General features: G+C 57.5%; 1 protein-coding gene across 2 annotated transcripts in view; it reads left to right on the top strand.

Moving 5' to 3' along the window:
* The window catches only part of CARM1 (coactivator associated arginine methyltransferase 1), a 39722-nt gene that overhangs the window by 1030 nt on the left and 16647 nt on the right, over nt 1-22045 (top strand). The window lies entirely within an intron of this gene.

Below are 22045 nucleotides of genomic sequence, written 5' to 3'. Positions count from 1 at the left end.
CTAGTTTCAAAACTGACATTTCAGTGGAAAAAAAAAAAATCACAAATGTGTTTGCCAAGGCCCCTGAGTCTTTGTAGTTCATCCCCTTTCTTTCTCTGTTACTCTTTCTTATCTGTTCTGATTCCTGATTACTTGCTCACATTTTGCTATTCTGTTTCATTCAGCTTTGTCTCAGGGTTACTTGCACTGATGCTCTGGGAGCCACGGAGGAGGCCTTTCCTGGCTTTGGCCTGTGTGAATTTATTTATTTATTTATTTATTTATTTATTTATTTATTTATTTATTGCCACTTTGGGAAGGGGGTGGTCCAAAGGAAAGTATCTAGAGCAGTTGGTTCACACAGGGTTCTCCTGGCACCTCTGCTTGGAAGACCCAAACGTGTGGAGTTGTGCCCACCTCCCAAGTATCACAGCTCTTTTTGCCGGGGCAGAGTGGGGTTTTCGGGGACCAAGTGAGGAGAGGGGAGAAGGGTATCCCAGGTGGGCATCAGAACTCAGGACAGGCACTAAGCTCTAAAGCTCAGCAGGATCTCCCAGATGATAAGCATGGCCATTCATTTGGCAAGCATTAATAAAGAATAAAGGTGGGCAGTGTTTCTCCAACTGGGGTCCGAGGGCTAATCCTCAAAGCAGTTCTAGGACAGTCGGTTTTTCTTTTGTAAATAACTTCTTTTGATTTTTAGATGATTTTTGATTTATAGAATTATTGGGGACATAGTACAGCGAGTACTCATATACTCCACACCTGGTGTCTCCCCCCCCTTTTTTTTATAGATTTTATTTATTTATTTGAGAGAGAAAGAGATCACAAGCAGGGGGAGCGGCAGGCAGAGGGAGCAGAGAGCCCGATGCGGGACTCTGTCTATCCCAGGACCCTGGGATCATGACCTGAGCTGAAGGCAGACGCTTAACCGACTGAGCCACCCAGGCGCCCCCCACACCTGATGTTTCTCCTACCCTTAACACCTTCCTCCAGGAGAGTTTTTACATTTTGTGCTTTTGTGTTGTGGGTAATCTCGATATTGTTACTAGTTATAAAGATAACATTGTCTTTTAGAGGTAATTCATAACTGAGACTTTGTCAAGAGGAGAAAGTCCACCTTTCTCAGCTTGAGATCCTCAGTGAGGGATGGTATAGTTTCAGGGGTCTGAAAGAATGTTTCCCCCTTGATGCTCAAGTAACATTGATGTGGGGCTGAGAATGTGGGTTCTGGAGTCAGCAGACCCTGGTTTCGTTCGTTCCTCAGGGCTGCCATGCCACCGTGATGGCCTAAAACAAAAGGAATGTATTCTCTCACAGTTGAAGGCCAGGAGTCTGAAATCAAAGTGTTGGGAGGGTCACACTCCTTCCAGAGGCCCTGGAGGGGAATCTCTTCTGACCCCTTAACAGCTTCCTCTCGGTCTAGGCCTTGCTTGGCTTTTGTCAACAGAACTCCAGTCTCTGCCTCTGTCTTCACATGGCCTCCCCCTGTTTCTCTGTGTCTTTTCTGTAAGGACACCTGTCATTGGATTTAGGGCTCACCCTAAATCCAGAACGATTTTACCTTTGAGAGCCTTAATTACATCTGCAAAGACCCTTTCTTCCAGATATGCCACTTTCACAGGTTCGGGGGGGTTAGGGCTTGGACATATTTTTTTAGGGTCTACTATGTGGACTAGCTCGGTGCCTTCCTAGTATCTGCGAGTCTCTGTGCCTCAGTCTGTTTATCGGTAGAATGGGGGTAATGGCGGGACTTTGTGGCATAGTGTGTGTTTGCTCAGAACACTAATACTTTTTTGGTAGTAGCACCTGCTCCCATAGCAGGCCGGCGCTGGCGATGACCTCAGACTTGGCCGGGTCACTGCTCAGGGTGAGGCAGCATTGGCTCCTGAGCAGGCACGGAGAGCGGGGCGCACAGGGAAGGACCGCTCTGAAGTTGCCGGGGGAGCGTAGAGTACCAGGGCTGAGGTGTGGGGCTGCACTCTGCTCCTGGATTTGTGAGCAGGCCCGGCCTGCCGGGTGTAGAGTGCTAGCCTGCCGTCCCTTGGAGAAAGTCAGAGATGGTCCAGCCACTGCGGGGATGTGCGGGGATGCGGCGGCGGGGTGGACCAGCGGCACTTGGGGCCTGCTAGGAGCTTTAGGCCTTGTCTTGGGATGACCTTCCTTCCCTGGCCTCCACATTTTCCAGTCCGGACCCTTCTGGGACCTGATTGCTTTGGCCAGATGCGGTGTCAGGAGCCCTTTTCTGCTCACCGCTCCCTTGTGAGTCAGGGTCCTGTGAGCTATGTGTGATTCCAGACCCCTGGGACTCCAGTCTGTGTGTGGGTAGGGACAGGGACGTTGGCCAAGATATGAGTCTCCCCGTGCCTCATGTGGGAGGTGAGCCTGAGGTGTGCTTGGGTGCTGGTGAGGGTCGTGAACGTGGGGTCTGACTGGCGTGGGTCACCGGCTGTGTGGCCTTGAATGAGCCATTTCACCTCCCTGAGCCTGTTTCCTCACCTCCAGCAGCACCTGCCTGCGCGCAGCCTTGGTTTCCTCCTCAGCAGTGGGAACGATACCACTTGGGGTCCAGATATTTGGGTGACGTGGACCATGGGAGTGTGGAGCAGGGGTGTCTGGTGGGACACAATACATATTTTTGTAGATGTTATCGACGATGGCGTGGGTGTTGGGATGGAGTGATGAAGAGCTGGCTTTTCGAGGAGGGAGCCCCTTATACCGCCAGGCCGTCCAGCTGCTGTCTCGCACCCCCAGGGGATGGCAGAGGGACCCCGGGCTGCAATGTCCACCTGAGGCGGGGGGGCGGGGGGGGCTGGGAGCTGGGTGTGGGTGGCAGACAGACAACCACGTTCCTTGACGTCTGCACCCTCCCACGTGAGGAGGATGACGGCTGCGGAAGGCCCTGTCCCGGTCACCCTGCCGGGAGCGATAACCCTCCCCACCGCTCCTTGCCGTCGGAAGTCAGCCTGGCCGGTGTCCACGGCAGTGGCTAGATGGCAGCTCCCAGAACCAGGCCGTTTCCCCAGGCAGAGGTGCAGACGTCCCAGGCCCCGAGGAAGCCCTGGCGCGGCCGCTGGAGTTCTTGGACGCAGGGAGCCCTCCCTTTGAAAGGAGGCAGCTTCTCGGGAAGCCCGTCGTGGGGCGGCCATGGCAGAGAGCAGAGCAGACTCTCAGTTCCTCAGGCCCCCGGTGTCCTTTCTGGAGATGACTGTGTCTCTTTTCTTTCTCAGTCAGTGCGATCAGTTTGCCTGGTTCTGTGGACTCTCCCCGTCCCCTTGGCCAGGAAGCCACGTACAGCCAGACTGGTTCTGATCGGGCCTACATTTCAGTGTGTGGGGGGCAGGCCAGGGGGAAACCCCAGAGAAAAAACCCTTTGTAAAAACAATGTGACGTATGGCCTGCTGCCATAGACCCGGGAGCTCTTGGGACTCCCTCCAGTCACAGTTGTGTGGTACCCCCTTGGCAGCTGGGGGAGGGGCACAGAAGAGTTGGTCATGTGCCCAGGCTTTAGGACCTTCAGCGTCAAGCTGGGGTGACACCCCAGAAAGTTAGTAACACTGGAGGGGCGTTCCCACTCCAGCGGTGCCTGTAAGGTGTTCCTGCCTGCTGTCATTTCATTGAACATTTACTGGGGACCGGGCTCTGCGTGAACCTGTGTGGACAGACTCAAATGTTTGACCTTGGGGGCAGCTGGGGAGAGGCTAATAGTGTCAATTAGGGCCGATGGGCAGACGATGGTCTGTGAGCCAGAGCAGGCCTGTGGCCTCCGTTTAAGCCACGAAAGGGAGCTTTGTTCGTTTCTGAAGGGTCTATTAAAAAAAACCCAACAACTAAAGTAAGAATATTTAACTGACACCCTCGTGTCTTGAAAAGCCTAAAATGTTGACTTGCTGGCCCTTGACAGAAAAAGTTTGTGGATCCCTGGGATAAATGAACGAGGCAGGTAGGAGAGGGGGATACGGCGGGAACTTGGCCCCAGCCCTGCTCGGCAGAGCTGCCCCAGCTTTTAAGAGAAACTGAAAAGCCTTTTTTTTGTGTACATCTGTTTGTTTTGATTGTGAAGTGTCCTAATCCCTCAGGCCAGATAGAGTGCACTTTCTGGACTGTGGGCCAGTTAGCCTGACAGGTGTGGCCGTTGCTGTGTGTTACCACTTAGGTTAGTCCTGGGAGGTCAGGGGCACCACTCCCATTTTATTCGTGGAAAAACAGGTGAAAGGGCTTGACCAGGTGACATGGCTGGGCCGGCAGGGGAGCTGGCTTTCAGGGTCACTGCTATTGGACCTGCTCATTGTTGTACTGTGGGGTGGTTCAATGAAAAAAGGTGGTCAGGATTCCATTCATTCATGCATAACGGAGATCCAGAGTGGCAGTGGCTTAAACAACAGGGCATTTTATTTATCGTGCTCTCACGCTAAAGTCTGGAGGGTGGCCGATCAGGGCTGGCTGGTGTGGAGGCTTTGCTTCAGGAATTCCTTGGGCCCAGGTCCTTCCAGCTACCCCCCCCCCCAACATTTCTAGGGTGAGGTCCTGTCCTTGTGGATCAACATGGCAGCTGGAGTCCAGCTATTACCCTGGTGTCCAGACAGCAAGATAAAGGAAGGGACAAACGTGCCGAGGGCTTTGGCCAGGTGTCTGTTAAGGAAAGTTTGCAGACGCTGCTCTGGACGCTTCTGCTTTCATCCCATTGGCTAGAATGCAGTTGCGGAGCCACTACTAGCTGCAAGGGAGGCTGGGAAATGTAGTCTGTAGTCTGAGCGGTCAGCTGGGCTCAGCTCAACTAATTTCAGGGTTTCTCTTTCTGTAGGAGAGAGGACAGACACTGGGAGACAGTCAGTCACCTTGGCCACAGTAGGTAGGATGTCGATGTAGCCAATGTTGGGAAGGGTGTTCCTGGTTTACGGAGGGCTCAAGTGGGGGGTGGGGGTCAGCAGCCTGGGGTGGGGCAAAGGGGTCTGTCTGAAGAATGGAGGGGCCAGAGTGAGGGTAGCAAGGTTAGGTCCAAGTGATGTTTTACACACGACAGGGCCTTTTCCTGTATATGATCAGGAGCTGCCCACCATTTTCCCCGGAGGCGCCTACATGGTAAGATGTTATTTCCGAAGACTACTGTGGCAGCAGGTTACAGTGTAGATGGGAGCAGGGAGAGAGGGGCCCGTGGAAGCTTCCAGACTAGAGCATGCCACAGGAATGTAACCGAATCGTTCCACCTTAGCCTGCCCCAGAAGTGTGTCAGAGGCCCGGAAGTGGTGTTGTGGAACAAACGGTGAACTCTGCCCCGGGGCAGAGGCCATGACCTTTTGCCAGGGGCTATGAGTGACCTGCCCTCAGGTTTGCTTCCCCCATGTGGTTAAAATAAAAGTTGATGCCCCACTATTTTTTAAATTGTGTGATTTCACGTCAGAATCCGACTTTGCACTTGTGAAAACTCAGAAGGGCTGGCAGCCCCGGGCCGACATGCCCCGAGGCGGAGCTGGATAGCGGCACCACCTTTGGAAGGGGCGTGCTGCCCCAATTTGCCCGAAGTCCCCTTCCTGCTTGTCACCGCCCAGCACGGAGGCTTCATGCCAGTAGTCATTTGTCTTTCCACTTGCAGTGGTTTGTTTCTTAAAATAGAGAGGCATTTCTGTGAACCCAGGCTGCCCTCGGGTGTGGGAAAATGTCCCTTACCCTTAACTGGCACCTCCTTCGGCCCCTGACCCCTTCCTCTGGGCAGCTGAGTTGGAGCCCCATGTAGGTGGGGGGTTGTTATGTCAGAGTCCTAAGCGGATCTGGCTTCCAGTCCGAGGTCCCACCCACTGCCCACCTCCCAGCTCCCCTTCCTCCTCTCTACCTGCCCAAAGCCCCTCATTGGCCATTTGGAAACTCAGAAGTTCTGAAAGCCTAGCCTGCTGCTTCTTTGACAGCAAAACCCAACCTGCCCAAACTCTCAGGTTGGCAAAATCCCACCTGAGCTGCCACTTGGGGCTCTTCACAATCTCTGTGTGTCCAATTTAGTATGACTGTTCACACCTTTTGGGGTTGTGGGCCCGTGTCTGAGATCACAGGTGCAAAGTGGCCAGCGCCATGAGCCGCACCTGGCAAGCACGGGCCACGACACGTGTGGGGGTCTGGACGCGGTGGGTGTGCAGGGCTTTTGAGGAGAGAGAATGGCGGGAACTTAGGGCTGATCTGAGGTGCGAGGCCGCTGACCAGGTCAGATTTAGCAGAATGCGAGACGCTTGGGGAACCTTCCCTGGCAGGTGCCATCTCTTTCCTGGGGCGCCCGCTCAGGGCCTGGGTCTGCTTGCCGCCTGCAGAGGTGGTGAATTTGCCAGGATGAAGGGGAGATCCCCATCCCGGAGAGGGCAGAGTGGAGGTTCGAGACCTGGAGAGTGGAGGCTGGGAGGGACTTTGGGCAGCTCTAAGTCTCTTAATCTGAAGTCCTCGAGGGTCCCGGGGGTCCCATGATGCCCTGAAATTGCATGCAGTTTTGCAGAAGGCTAGAGGGACAAGACTCAGAGACTGTGACCTTGGACCAGCCTCCTTGACAAAAAGGAGAAAGGGGGTGACAGTGGCACCTCTCTGGAGGGAACACACGTCAAATTCTTCATTGTATGTCTACCTGATGGACCATGGCCATGGCATTGCTGTTGGTTCTCTGTGCGTTTTTTTGGGGAAAGCTCCCCACTTTTGATCCCCCTCTGAGGGATCTGTGACACGAGAAAGGCTGACAGTCACTGGAGGATAGCCCTCGACTGGGGAGTGAAGTGGATGCCTCTGGCTTCTGAGGGGTGGTCTGTGGGAGAGGTGGGGCCCTGGGCCTCTTGGGCCGGGGTGCAGCTCTGATCGGCCAGGACCTAGAGCAGCGCTCAGCAATGTCTGTCAGAGTGAGCCAGAGCCAAGGGGGGAGGTCACTGGATTTCTGATGGGGGGGCAGCCCCCTTGGAGGGGCGGGGGAGGGGACCCAGGAAGATGGCAGGTGGGGGGGAGGGGTGGTGGAGTCTCCGGGAGAGAGGAGGAAGGGAGGGTCCACCTCGCCCAGGCCCCCAGGGCCTACCCACAGTTCTTTGAAGATGAAGAGACCTGACCTTCCATCCATCCAACCACAAGCATGTACTGGCGGGGGACTTGCTGTGTTTTTATTGCGGTAGGTTACCTCTCATCTTCCTTTAAACAGCTAGCAAAAATGGACTGAGCGTCTGCTGTGTGCCAGTCACTGTTTAAGGAGCTGGGGCTACGGTGACGCCCCAAGCCAAGCACACGCTCCCACATTTGCCGGTCTTGGGGGGGTTGTGTGACAGGCACTAAGTCAGCAGTCACCTAATCACATTGTACTTAGTGGCCAGTCTCCTCCGGAAGAAAGTGAACTGGGCAGAAGCTTGAAAATGCCGGAGAGGGCGAGGGGGAGGTGGGGCTCAGCAGGGTGGGCCCCCTGCTATGGTGGGGCCCAGGGCTCGTGGGGGAAGAGCAGGTGAGGCCGAAGGAGGGCCTGGTGGGGCCTAGGCCTGGCTCCGCCCCTTGGCGTGACCTCTCTGTGCCTCTGTTTCCTCGATTGTAAAATGGGGCTCTTGATGGCACCTACCTCGGAGGGTTGTTGTGAGTTTGTGGACGCGTATAAAATCACGCCTGCTGCCCAGCCGGCCGAGGGCAGCCAGCTGCAGGTGTGGCTGGAGCGGGCTGCGCAGGGGGGAGGAGTGACACCTTGGCTGTATCTGGGCTCAAGCCCATCTCTGTCCCCGGCCTTTCCTAGCAGGGTGATCCCTGGCGGATGACTCCGTCTCTTGTGTCTCAGCTTCCTTGTCGGTGGGGCGGTTCACTGAGGGGCTTAGCTGGTGGCAGGTGGCCTAGGTGGCAGTGGACATCTGTGGCTGAACTGGAGGCATAGCTGAACACAAGCCAGACACCATCTCCACCCCGCATACTCGGGGAGCGGAGAGAAAGTAGACGGAGAGCCCCGTCTCCCCACTGGGGGGGACGTGGCCCAGGAGTCAGCACGCAGAGCCTGGCAGCTGAGGAGCTGAGTGTGGGGGCGGGAGGCCCCTGGCCAGAGAGGGTTGAGGTGGAGAGGGGGGAATTCCTGGGGACCAGGGGGCGGTGGCTCGGGGGGTGGCTGGGGTCTGCAGCATCCCAGGGTCAGTCCTCCTGCTCTCCGGGGTCCCTGTCTCTCTGCATTCCCTGATGGAATGAATGTTCTCCCTTCTCCCTTGGGGACTGCGGCAGCCCTCTCTGGGTCAGAAGCTGCTGGAGGTCATGATTAGTATAGGTGGTGGAGCCTTACCTTGATGTGACCTTGTGACTCTGGCCAAGCCCTCGCAGTTCAGCTTCCGGTTCTTCCGGGAAGATGGAGGGCGGCTTGAGGGCTGGTGTTAGCCTAGCACACAACAGGTGAACAACACACAGCGTCCTAGGTCACTGGCATAAACCTGCTGTATCGTCTGGAAGGGCAGATGTGTGCCAGGTGTGGGTGGCCAGGTGCCCGGCGATCATAAAGCCCCCCCCCCCCCGCCCCAGGTCCCTGGTGACTCAGGAGGGAGACCCCTGGCCCTTCGTGCCTCCACCCTCCCGCTTTCTCACTTCTGGGACTTGCTTGGGAGGCTTCTGGATTCAGGGTCCCAGGCGCTGTGCAGGGTGGGGCCGCTGGCACCTTCACACCCACCCAGAGAGACCACATCACCTACTCTGACTTTTGGTTGAAGAATCTGGAGTTCCCGACTTTCCCTGCCCCCACTCCCTTTGTTTCCCGAAAACCAGTTCTATGAAGGAAATTGAGACCAGGCTTCCCCCAGGCCTGCGGTAGTTGGATCTGGAAACTCTGGCCTCGTGATACTCTTTTGATGACTTATTTTAATTGTTGTTTAATCGACACCCACAGATGCCCAAGCCTTCGGTGGTTCTGTTCGGTGCGTTTGACAGTTGTGTGGCCCATGAAGCCGCCACCCGAGGCCAGACCTAGAACCGTCCCCCAGCCTCTGGGTGCTTTTTGTTCTGTCAGGCGGGGCCTTCTTGAAAACAAGTCCAGACTGGTTTGCGGGAGGGGGCTCTGTCTCCTCCCCACCCCCACTCCTTGCACGGAGAGAGGGAACCCCCTTTTATTCCCTCTTTTTGTGTGTCTCTTTCAAGCGATTCATCACCCACAGCTTTGGCAAGAGCAGGTCTGGGCTGTTTTTCTTTAAGATTGTTGGCGGATTTGCTTCCCCGCTAAGTGTGTTCGTGTGGCTGGGGTTCGTTTTCGCTGGATGTGTCACACACGTCAGAGCGGAGTGGTTTCACGTATGGAAACCTGCCTGGCGACACGGGCACGGGTGACATTCCAGGTGAGGACAGTGCGGTGAGGGGGGGACCTGCCAGCTCAGTGCTCTAACGAGAAAGCGGCTCGATCTTGATCCCCTCCAGGGGCCATGGGAATAATCACAGACAGATTGGGGGCCCTCTTACAGACCCCAGAGGGACATTCCAGAAAATTGGCCGCATTCTTCTTTGAGCTGGAGGGGAAGGCGAAGGCCGGCTGCGGTTTCCAGACCTGCTGTGTGCCCTGGAGGGGCCCTCCACGGAACCTGGCTCTGCCCCAAGCCCTCTGTGTGACCAGAGGGTGGAGTCCCCAGTGTTGGACGCGCCTCCCGGATGGGGGGACACCCGTTGGGATGCCCGGCTCTGACGCCCCGGACTCCCTGCCCCTACGCCCTGCTTACCCGCGTTTCCGAGGCCTACCATAGCTGCCGTTTACTGCGCTCGAGCACGTGCCAGGCAGGCGCCGTGCCAGGCGCTTTACGTTCATTGATTCGCCTAACCGTGAGAACAGCCCCGAAGGGCCGGCTGGCTGCCGTGTGCAGTTGGCACAAGGGTGCTGGGCAGGGGAGTGAGTGTGGGGGGATCCAGCCCATTCTCTGCTCACCAAGCCACGCACACCTGTGGGGAGCCTCAGTAGCCACAGCCCCTCCCCCCAGTTTATAAACGAGGAAACGGAGGCATTCCAGGGCAGGTAGCTGCTGGGATGCCGGCTCCGGTTTGGCTCCGGCACCTCCACTTCTCTGTGCCACCTTTCAGGCGCTGGTGGGGCGTGTGTGCCCTAAAGGGGACTCCGCCGTGCGTGGGGGAGGCGCCCACCTGCCCCTTGTGGTCCTTGTTCTGTGTCGGGGAAGTGTCCTCGGAGGACTGTCCTGGGGCCCAGAGCCAGTCTTTCCTCATTCCTGCCTCGTTGCCGATTCCATCCCGGGGTGAGGCAGCCTCTGTCCCCTCTCGCCTGTGTCTCATCCGGAGTCACATTCGGGGAGGCAGCCTGAGGACAGGGCCGGGCACACAGGGCCCTCCTAATTCTGATCCAGGAGGTGCCGTAGGGGCTCCCAGGGGCCCGGCGGAGGCCCTCCAAGCCGTGGCGCGGCCCCAGCACGTCCCGTTTGGCCTCTGTGCTGCTGGTCAAACTCCGCTCTCAAGCTGGGCCCGAGACCCGGGCTGCAGTTTCTTCTGTCTGTCATTCTCTGCTGAGGCTGCCCCTGGCCCATCCTCCTGCCTCTTCCTGTTCGGCCTTTCTGGAGTCACCCTGGTCTGCGGGTTGAGGCCCCTCAGCTGGCCCCAGGGTAGAACCCCCAGGAACCACATTCCCGCTTCTCCGCTTCCTGTGCTGAGTGCACTGGCCCTGGCGTGACAGGAGCCAGAAAGTGTGGTGTGCCACCGCTTTGAGGGTGGGCTCCCCCACAGCCCGGGGTCCTCCTGCTGCCCTTGACATGCCTCGTTCCAGCCCTGCCTTCCAGGTCTCCCTGGGCGGCTCCTCTGCCCAGGGCCTCCCCTTCCCACCTTGTTCCTCCGAGAGCTCTGCCCACCCAGCTCCTGCTGTCACGGGGGGTTCAGACCCTTAGTGACCCCTCACAGCGCTAGGAGGTGACCTCCATCACGTTCCCTGCAGTGGTGGCTCGGGGATGGCACCTGTCATCAACCAGCCAGGCCAGGCTCTGCCTGGTCGTAGAGCCCATGTCCTTCCCAGTGGATGCTGGGATGGGGCTTGGCTCTTTCACAAGATGCTGGGTCCCTGGGCTAAGCTGCCCTGAGCATGTCATCTCTGTGCCTCGGTTTCCTCTCTTGAAAGGAAGGCGGTCGGGAGCAGTAACTGAGGGCCCCGTGTCCTTGGGTGTTTGCCTGCTATTGGGTGCGTCACAGCTTCGAGGTCCCAGCCGGAGGGGCCCAGGGGCCCAGGGCTGGGGCTGCTGGTTTTGTTGCTTTGTGCCCCCCCCCCCATAATTACCCGCTAAGCCCGTGCTTTCAGGGGCCGGGGAACCCTGGCGCACATCTGCTGTCCCTTTTGTAGCTGACAAAGCCCGGGGCTGCGCCGCTGATTAGCATGGATGGGGGAGACATTTGCATGTAATAGCTCCCGCCCAGTCGGTTCCCCTAGTACTCTTTTCAGAAAAGCCAAGCTCTTTCTTTGTCTGCTCCTTCTTTTCTTGGGGTTGCCCTTCCTCTTGGGGCTCCTCGAGACCAGTCCTGCGGGGCCTGGAGGTGGTGCTGGCCTCCACCCCACCCGGCCACGGGCGAGCTCTTTGAGAGGAGTCCCCTTGCAGGGCTCTGACCTCCCGGAGCTGTCGCTGGTCAATGAGGTTTGGGTGTCGTTGGCGCAGGGCCTTTCTGCAGCCCAGGGTCAGCCAGGGGGTGTGAGGGGCGGCTCGCCGCTTACCGGGGTGCTGCCATGGCGAGCAGCTCTGGGTCAGACCCAGCAGCAGCTGGGGAGGCCTGTGGCCCAAGTGGTGCCGGGGGCCACGGGGGCCTTGCTTCCCCTTATGCCAGCAGGAAACCCTGGGGGGCGTCCCTGCCCCCCAGAAGGCTGCCTCGTGGACCAAGAGCCTCTTCTGTCCTCCCCGCTGCCCATGCACCTCCCTGGTGTCCTGTCACCCTGTTGCTGGGGAGTTCGGGAAGTTTCCTCCTCAGAAACTTGTATTCTCAGGGCCCCTCCTGACGTAGACCTGTCTTTTAGATTTTTCAGGCTGCCCTGTACGTTGCCCACCCTGCCACCCAATACGAGCCTCTTTGTGCCCACAGAGGTGGCTTGCTATTGAGTTCTTGTGAATATTCTCAAAGGAACGAGCACACTGTGCAATGCCATCCCTACTTCAGGAAATAAACCATTGCCAGTAGAAAAAAGGGCCCCTATCTCGTCCCCTCCCAGGGAGGTAACCTGGAAGGAGGGGTGTTCCATCCACTTGGTGCTGCTTTAGAAGGGGCCGTGTGAGTGGCCTAAATGTAGACCCATCCTGGAGCTCGCGAGGCCTAAACCGAAAAATTCCCAGGCACAGTCTGAAGCTGGCCACCGGCTCGCTGCCTTGGCCAGGTGGCTGCTCCCATGTCCCCAAGGCGCACTTAGTGGCCGGATGGGGCTGGTGGGTAGGGCCAGAATTCTCTCCAGGACTCCACTGTCTGCCTCCAGCCAGAATGCCTTGGGGACAGGGCAGCCAAGCTGGGTGTTTTGTGCCAGTAACACCTCCTGTCTACCCGTGGGTCTTGGGTTGGATGCAAAGGGGGTGTTCGTCTTTATGACAGTAGTGAGCGGTGCGTTCATTTAGCTTTCTCGACATGGACGTTGAGGCCCGGGGGTGGGGGGAGTGTGAGGCTCCAGGTGACAGAGGCCGGATTCAAACCTGGGTCTGATATGAGCTGGCCTTCTGGGGGATGTGCCTCACCTGTGGCCTCCCTGATGCGGGGAGAAGGGCTTCCCTGGGTGACAGCTGCCCAGAATGCAGGCCGCGCTGCCCCTGGCTGAGACCCGAGTGTCCTGGGGTCGCTGCCCCTCCTGCATCACACTGAGAGCGGTGTGGGTGTGGGTCTGGTCTGGCAGAGAGCTGTTGCTGAGAAGTCGTTGCCGTCCATCCCCTACTTCAGAAGGACCCTCTGGTCCCAGGCCCTTTCCCACCCCCCCTGGCCCTCCAGCGGGTGGAGGGAGGTACGTGGTCAGACCTGCTCACTCCGGGGACACCCCAGACGACTTGAGTGGGCGCCAGGCCTCCCCTGCCGTCAGGATTGCCATTTGTCCAGTTATCTCTTGTGTACAGGGTAGAAACTCAAACCGCTCAGGAGGGTGGGACCTGAAAGGTCCTTCTCTTCCTCCCTCCTGGTCTCGGCTCGCGCGCCCCACATTGCCCATCACCTTCCGGTGTGACCTTCCCGCCTGGATTTTCCTGCAGAAATCTCTCCCCGGGAGCCCAGTTCTGCCTGGTTAAGCAGCGGGAGTGGAAGGGTGCCCCCGCGCCAAGCCTGCCAGCCTCCCAGAGGCAGCCACTGAAGCCGTTCCATCACTGTTTTTTTCCAGAAAAGCCCCCAGGCATGCAGCGTGCTTGGCCGGTGGCCCTCTGTTTTCTACCTGTGGCGCCCAGATGTTTACTGGGCCCGGGCCGGCTCTCACAGCACCTGCCGGCTTGCTCCTGGCTGCCCCTTCTTCCCTGTTCAGTGGGCGTTGGGGTTTTCAGCTGCTTTGGACAGTCCCAGGTCTGGGTTTATCTTCGCGGACACTGGCAAGTGGAATTCTAGGATAAGGCCCCCAAAGGGCTGGCAGGGGCGGGGTTTCTGGGTGGGGAGGCTCTGAAGGATTGCGGGGCCAGGCGCTCCGGGTGCCTGCGGGGAGGGCTGGGAGTCCCCCACCCCCCGGGGCCGGGCCGGGCCAGAGGAGCCCAGGGTGACCTCCTGGTCCTCAGACACCCCGGGGCCAGGCAGCTGCGTGCAGCGTCTCCCAGGACAGCACCGGAGGAGCGGGCTTAGGTTACTTGGCTGAGAGGGAGGGCAGGCCGGGTTAGGCTGCCTGGGGTTGGGTTCTCTTCTGAGACTGGCGCGGATCTGCTGAAGGGTGAAGTGGCCGCTCCCAGCTACTGAATACTTGGTACACGTACTGCCCCCACCCCCGCATCTTCTCACGGAATCTGGGGGGCAAGGAGGGGTCCTCATCCTCTTGTAATCCCCACTTCCCAGATGAGGCTCCTGAGGTTGGGGGTGAAGGCAGGTGGTGGAGCAGCTGTCAGTCCTCCGCGTGGGTCATGTCTTGTCACCCCGAGGGCTGTGTCATTATCACCATTTGATAGATGAGGGAACAAAGGTCCACGGTCATACAACCGGAGAGTAGCAAGTTTGGCCTTGAACCCGGACTTCCTTGATGCCCATCATTTTATTTTATTTTATTTTATTTTATTTTATTTTATTTTAATTATTTTTTATAATTATGTTCAATTAGCCAACATATAGTACATCATTAGTTTTTGATGTAGAGTTCAACGATTCATTAGTTGTGTATAAACCCAGCGCTCATCAGATGCCCATCATTTCAGCCACTGCCCGTGTTGGTCTTCCCTGCTGGGTGAGCCAGGAGTGACTTCTTTCCTCTGCTGGCCACAGGGACGCCACACCACACAGGGACAGGGGGAGGCCTCTGTGCCCACAGTTTGGAGACTTGGTTCCTGCCGCCAGGCACTGGGTGCCTCGGGGAGACAGGAGGCTTTTCCAGGAAGGCGAGCCCTGTGTCACCCAGAGCCTGATTTGGTGGGGTTGTGGCCACCCCCCCGGGGCAGGCTCTAATCTGCGTGTACCTCGCCTCCAAGTGTATCAGAGCCCCCTCCCCGAGTTCCTTCCGGTCCCTCTTACCCTTCCTTCTCCGCCCTGTGCCGTCAGCCTCCTGCCGGCACCTGTGAGCGCTGGAAGGCTGGGGCCCCTGGGCTGCACGGAGACGAGAGCTGCCCCCTGAGCCCAGGGCCCCGAGCAGAGCAAAGCACCTTGCCCTTCTGTGCCTCGCCCTCCTTTTCACCTACCTTTCTTTATGGTGGAATATTTTCCTCTGGAAGGTACACAGCCTGGTTTTTGTTTGGCGGCAGGAGGTGATTTAGTAAAAGACCTCACATTTGGACAAGCAGTTCTACCCACCCCCACCCCCCTTCGCCCCAAGTCTGCCAAGATAAGTAGCTTTAATTAGTCCTCGTTTGGTGGCTGTGGTAGTTTCCCCACTAGCGAGGCAAGGACTTGGAACGTGGCCCTTTTCCCCCGAGCTGGTGGCAGCTTTCCTGTCTTCTCCTCCACCTCTGTTCTCCATGCGACAGCTTCCCTCTTCTTGCGTGAGGATGGAAGTTTCCATGCGGGGAGAGTGTAACTCCAGGCATTTGTCCTTGTTCCACTGGGTCCTTCTGACCCAGGTCTGACCAGCCCGAAGGACCCAGTGACCCTCTGCGTGTCCCATTACTGCTTGTTTGGCGGGGGGGGGGGGGGGGGGGGCAGTGTGGGCAGGGAGGTTACCGTGTGGGTGCCTAGCGCCCAACGTCCTCAAGTGGTTAAGTGACTTTCCTGAGGCCACACATGCCGTCAGGGCCTGGGCACCTGGACCCCCATGCCGTCTGCCTCCTGCACTTAGGGAAGGGGCCTGGCCTCCCGGACCCCATGCCCCAGGGCCACCACGCAGGTAAGCATCCCCCAAGTGCCCCCGGGTCTGGGCGCTGTGCCAGCCACGTGCGGAGCCCTGGGTCTGTGCTGCTCTGCGTCATCGGTTGGGGAGCAAGGGGGCGTTAAATAAGGAGTTGCTGTGTGATGGGGCACTTGTCCAGGAAGTGCTGGAGGACCTCAAGGAGGAGGTAACAGTGACACAGGAGAAGAGGGAAAGGGCGTTCTGGATCTCAGGAGCCATGGAAGCCAGAGTGAAGTCCTGCCCACGGTCTGGGGGTAGCGAAGGTCAGCGTGGCTTGACTGGGGACATGGAGGAGGCCACAGATGTTGACGGGCTCGTGAGCCCCATGAGGAGTTTGTGTTTGTTCCAGAAGGCTCTGGGAGACCATGGAGAGGTCTAAGCAGGAGAACGGCCCCAGCATATTGGCCATGTTAGACATTGTGACCGGGAGGTGACAGAGGCTCAGCATGTGTCCCCGGGACCATCTGGTCAGTGCCCCCTGAGACGGGCCTTCCTGTGTCTGCTGCTCCCTGAATCAGCCAGCTCTTTCGAGGCCCTCCTGGATGCCAGGCCTCGGGTGAGGTGGTGAGCAGGGCATTTCCCTTATACCTGGGCCCAGGGAGGCCCCTGTGCCTCAGAGGTCCGCCAGCTTCTGCTGCCCAGGGAGCCCTCAAGGAGGGGGTGTCTGGGGTGGTCCTGTGGTAGGTGGGGCACAGGCAGCTTATCCTCCCAAGAGCCACTGGCTTCCCAGCTTCCCTCATCTCCTGCCTAGCCCGCAGCTCCTCCAGCCCTGTCCCCAAGGCCATCTCAGCACTCAGTCACTCCAGGTGCTGCCCATGGCTGTGGGAGTGGCCGGACTCCCGAGAGGCTCGAGACCCAGATCTGCCCACCCGGCCTGGGAGTCTAGCTCATCAACCTCCCTGGCCGCAGCCACGCTGCCCTGGGCCCCTCTGAGGAGAAGCGTGCCTTCTGGGTGTCTCCCGCGCTCAGTACTGATACCCAACACTTCCGATCACGAGTGTGTGGGTGGGGGCCTCCCCACACCAGCTGCGTGGCCTACAGTCACCTCCGTTCTGACACTGCCTGCCCGTCTGAAGATAGTGTCAGACCCCCTAGAATAAGCGCTCGGCCCCACCAGACTGTCGCCCTCCACCCCCACAGCCAGCATGAGTCTAGGATGTCCCCTGTGCTCCTTGCCCCCGGCTATAGATCTGAGGTTCCCAGGCCCTCCTCAGGCTCAGTGAACTTGCTGGAGGGCTCACAGAGCTCAGGGAAACCGTTTACGTCCTAGATCGGTGGTTAATATAAAAAGGATAGAACTCAGGAGCAGCCAGAGGGAAGAGGTGCGTAGGGCAGGGTGTGAGGAAGGGGTGCCCCTCTCTCAGCACCTCGTCCTGCTCAGCAGCCAGGAAGCTCTCTGAGCCCCGTCCTTTGGGTTCTGTTTTTATGGAGACTTTATTACGCAGGAATGATTGATTAAGTCCTTGGCCATTGGAGGCCTAGGAGGGGGACTGAAAGTTCCAACCCTCTAATTACTCGGTTGGTCCCCCTGGCAACCAGCCCCCATTCTTAGGGGCTTTCGGAGAGCCACCTCATTAACATAAACTCAAGTGGTCGAAAGGGGCTTTGACTGACTCACAGCAGACCCCTTTATTGTTCTTACCACCTCCGGCACTCCCAGAGTCTTCGGAGCTCTGTGCCAGGCACCTGTCTGTTCAGTATAAATGACAACATCACAGCCTCCTTTTCTCCCTGCCTTCCCATGTGCCTTTTTCCCTCTTGCTGGAGAATTCGCTCCCACTCTCTGTCCCAGCCGGGGCCAGGTGCCATCTCTAGGCACCTGTCCCCCTGCAGCAGTGCCCATTACTTGGGGATCCTCATCACTGGCTTTCGGAGAGCCACCTCATTAACATAAACTCAAGTGGTCGAAAGGGGCTGTCCTCACCCCCACCTGGCTGTCCTCACCCCCTCTGGGATGGGGAGGGTGTCTCCATTTCTCGACGTCCAGTGAGCCACCAAGGAAGTGGGCGGAAAGGGGGCTCAGCGCCCAGCCTCTCTGTACCTCTAGTTCCAGACGCACGGCGGGGTTTGTCATGAAGTTTTATTGGCACACGGCCGCACTCACTCGCCTGCATATGGTCTGTGGCAGGGGCGAATCCCAGTAGCAGAGACTCTACGGCCTGCCAAGCCCAAATTATTTGCTCCCTGCCCCTTTACAGGGAAGGCTGGCCAGCACCTACTCTCGCAGGCACAGGGATGGTGCCTTGGTTAGGAGCACAGACCCTGGAGCCAGTCAGCTTGGCCCCGCGCTTGCTGTGTGACCTTGAGCGAGATACGTAACCTGTCTGGACCCTGGTTCCTCAGGCATAAGTGGCACAGTAGGTGGGCACAAAGGTGCTCGGAGGGGTCTGGGTAAAGCACAGGAACAGAGCGTGGCTTCTGGAAAGCGCTGGTACAGTGTGGCATCCCAGCCCCGTCCCTGTCTCAGCGAGGGGTGGTTGGGCGGGGGCTGGGCCTGGCTCCCTGTGGGAACTCGGATCTACAGGGGCCTGCCTTCCTGGGGAGCGAGATTCAGGAAGGTTCTCTGACCCTGGGATTCCCGCCGGCACACCCTGAGCCTGCTGGCCCCGTGTTTGTCCCTGGTGTTCTGGCCCCTGATCCCCTGGCATCGGAGCCTCCGCTGGACACCCCGCAGTGTAGCCGGTGGGAGGCCAGCCCGCAGTGCCGGGCCGGGGCCAAGAGCAGGTGGACACATTTGTGGCATGATGAATACTCCTGAGTCCCGGTGTTTCCCGCGCACTCCTCTGTTCAGACCCTGCCCTGGGAGAGCCTCTCCAGAGAAAATGGCCCGGGGAGGGGGCCTCTTCCCAGCTCTGTCGCCCGATCATATTACTACAGGGCAGAAACCCCAGCTCCGCTGACCTCTGTTGGCAGGAACCCAGCACAGCCTCCTGGCCAACAGCTCTCCCTGTGGTCACCCCCACTTAAATCATCATGGCAGCCTGCTAAGCCCTCTCCCGCTTCCTGTCCCCTACCTCTCTAGGCCCTGTGCACCTAGCCCCTCAGTATGCTGCCGGCGTGACAAGGGCAGATTGGTTTTATCGGTGGGTTTCTGGAGGCAGGGCACAGAGTTCCTCCTGCCGCTTCCATGGCTCTACCCAGTGATGGCTGGATAGAGGGGGGACTAGAGAGGACAGTGCTGGCCTTTGCGTCTACTAGGAGATTTCCTGGCGGACAGAGGCACCCCCGTGTGTGTGTGTGTGTGTGTGTGTGTGTGTGTGTGTGTGTGTGTGGAGGGGTGGGTACCTAATCGCCACTGCTGGGGCCAGGCGCCAGACCTCTTTCCTGGGAGGAGAAGCTCTCTCCCAGGACCACCCCCCATCCCGGGGAGCCGACCAGGGCACGGGGTGCATGTTAGCTCTGCCCCATCCGGGCTGGGGCGACCCTGGGCAGTGAGTGAGTGGGAGCCCCATGTGCTGTCCTCTGGCAGGGATAGACAGAGTGCCGCCCCACCGCTGTCCCAAGGGCCCGTCCTGGTGAGAGGGCAGAGGCAGAGCAGGAGAAGGGGAAAGGCTTGTGAGCTGGCACTGTGGGGCTGGAGGGCTGATGAATGAGGGGTATGGGTCATGCAGGGCCTTCCAAGAGCTTGGATTTCTGAGTCTTTTAAATACACAGAAGAATATGGTCTAGCTTTTTTTTTTTTTTTTTTTTTTTTTTTTTGATTTGTCAAATATTTATCGAGCCCTTCCTGTGTGCTGGGGACTGGTCTGCGGGGTGGCATGGCCATGACTCTCCCAAGAGGCAGGCTCCAGGGCCGTGTTGCCTTTGCCACGATGGGACAGGTCAGGTCACCCTCGGCCCGGCTTCCCTGGACGCAGCCAAGCTTCCCTTGGCCACAGGTCTTCGTGGTTGCCTGCCCGGCGCCGGGTTGCAGGGGGCGCCTCGGGCGACTGGTCGGGTTGCCAGGCTGCTTCGGAAACAGAGGCCCTCCTTGGTCGGCTTGCTGTCACCCTGGCGCCGCCGACAGATTGCCTTTATCTCCTGCCCCAGGAGGGTCGTGGGTGCGGGCACCGTGCCAGCGTCCCTTCCTGGGACCCACTTACGGGAGCGCTCGGGAGCACCTTCTCGGGGGTTCTCAACGGTGCTGTGCGGTCGCGAGCCTGTGGCGGTGGCCTGCCAGTATGCTCCTCTCTCCGGCCTGGGGGCGGGGGCGGGCTGCGCCTTCCTCCCAGGAGGGGGGCCCGGGCTGCGGAGGGCTGTGGCCCCGGGAGCCTGCCAGGGCCCAGGTCCGGCGCTCAGACCGCGCGGGGAGGGCCGGGCACACCCACAGGCCCTTCGCGTCTGCGCGCATGCGCCGGGAGCGTTGTTCCTTTGCTGTGGAGATAAAAACAAAGCACTTGAAAGCGTACAGTTCAGTGGCATCTTGTGGAGTCACAGTATTGTGTAACCACCCCCTCTGTCTGGTTCCAGAACATTTGCATCACCCCAAAAGGAAACCTTGAATCCATTAAGCGGCCCCTCCCCGTTCTCCCTCCTCCCAGCCCCGGACAGCCACCAGTTTGCTTCCTGCCTCTGTGCATTAGCCGGTGCTGGACGGGTCATAAGGTGGAACCACGTGCGTGTGACCTTTTGTGTCTGGCTTCTTCCAGTCACCACCGTACCTCATCTGTGCTGCAGCCGCGTCCGGATTTCATTTGGTGGTGGTGGTTCTTAAGCTGGTTTTTTTTTTTTTTTTTTTTTTGTAATCGCTGCACTCAGCGTGGGGCTCGGACCCACGACCCCAAGATCGAGAGCTGCTCTCTCTCTTCTGACTGAGCCCTCCAGGCGGCCCGGACTTCATTCCTTTTTATGGGCGACCAACCCTTCGGTGCGTGGATCTGTGTGTCCATCCGTCAGCCGACGGACGTCTGAGTGGTTTCTCCTTTTTGGTTCTTGTGCAGAGTACTGCTTCGAATATTTGCATACAGGTATTCGTTTGACTCCTTCTCTCGGTTCGTCTGCGTACATACCCCAGAGTGGGATGGCTGAGTCAAATGGCAATTTTATGTTTAACTTTTTGAAGAACCACTAGCTTCTTTTCCACGGTGGCTGCACCATTTCATGTTCCCACGTCCCTCACAGGGTGTGAGGGTTCCAATTTTTCCACATCCTTGCCAACACTTGTAATTTTCCCCTCTCTGTTTTAAGTCATAGCCGTCCTGGTGGGTGTGAAGTGATGTCTGCTGGTGGGTTGATGCGTGCGTCCCTGATGACTCCTGGTTTGAGCGTCTTCTCACGTGCTTGTTAGCCAGTCCTGTATCTTCTTTGGAGAAATGTCCATTCAGGTCCTTTGCCCATTTTTTAACTGTGGTGTTTATCTTCTGGCTGAACGCATTCTTTATATATTCAGGACACCATCCGTATCAGGTATATGATTTTTTTTTTAAAAGATTTTATTTACTTATTTGACAGAGACAGAGACAGCCAGCGAGAGAGGGAACACAAGCAGGGGGAGTGGGAGAGGAAGAAGCAGGCTCCCAGCAGAGAAGCCTCATGTGGGGCTCGATCCCAGGGATCCAGGATCACTCCCTGAGTGGAAGGCAGACGCTCAACCACTGAGCCACCCAGGTGGCCCTGGGTATATGATTTGTAAATGGTTTCTTCCATTCTGTAGGTAGTCTTCTCTTTCTTTCTTTCTTTCTTTCTTTCTTTCTTTCTTTCTTTTTCTTTCTTTTTTTTTTTTTAAAGATTTTATTTATTTATTTTGACAGAGAAAGAGAGAGCAGAAGCAGAGGGAGAGGGAGAAGCGAGCTCCCTGCTGAGCAGGGAGCTGATGTGGGACTCGATTCCAGGACCCTGGGATTTTGACCTGAGCCGAAGGCAGACGCTCAACCAACTGAGCCACCCAGGCACCCTAGTCTTCACTTTCTTGATAGTGTCCTGGATGCACAAAGTTTTCAGTTCTGATGTTCGGTTTGTCTAGTTTTGCTTTTGATACTCTTGCTTTTAATGTCACCTCTAGGAATCTTTTGCCAAATCCAAGTTCAGGAAGATTTACCCCTCTGTTTCCTTCTAGAAGTTTTATAGTTTCTAGCTCATGTATTTAGGTCATTGATCTAGTGGAGTCAGGCTTTATATATGGTGTGAGGTAGGGGCCCAGCTTCATTCTCTTGCATGTCAACATCCAGTTGTCCATGTATCATTTGTTAAGATGATTTTCTCCCCACTGAATGCCCTTGGCACCCTTACTGAATGTCTGGTGCGCCTGGCTGCCTTAGTCAGTGGAGCATGTGACTCTTGATCTCGGTCGGGGTTGTGAGTTTGGGCCCCACATTGGGTGTAGAGATTACTTTAAAAAAATAAACTTAAGGGGTACCTTTGTTCTTATTCAAAATGGTTTTGGCCTTCTGGAGGGACTGGGACACTTTGCCACATTTGCGCTAGTGCTACTCTCTACACATACAGTGTGCATTATCTATCTGATGAGCTCAAAGGCACGTTGCAGACATCACGAGAATTCACTCTAGGTGCTTCCCCACTTCTTAGAAGAATGAGGGCATTATTCTACAGAACCACATGCTGTTGTCACGCCCGTGTCATTTCAAGTTATCACACCTGTGGCCCACATTCACGTTCCCCCCATCATCCTCTAGAGCTTGTGAAAAGGTTTTCATTAGGCTCCAGTTGGGTCACCCTTGGCATTTGATGGTC

This window comes from Ursus maritimus, unplaced genomic scaffold (genome assembly GCF_017311325.1).
Source record: "Ursus maritimus isolate PB19 unplaced genomic scaffold, ASM1731132v1 scaffold_14, whole genome shotgun sequence".
In the NCBI taxonomy this organism is placed as follows: Eukaryota; Metazoa; Chordata; class Mammalia; order Carnivora; family Ursidae; genus Ursus; species Ursus maritimus.
The sequence above is the reverse complement of the archived record's forward strand: the minus strand, read 5'-3'. Positions and strand labels throughout refer to the sequence as shown.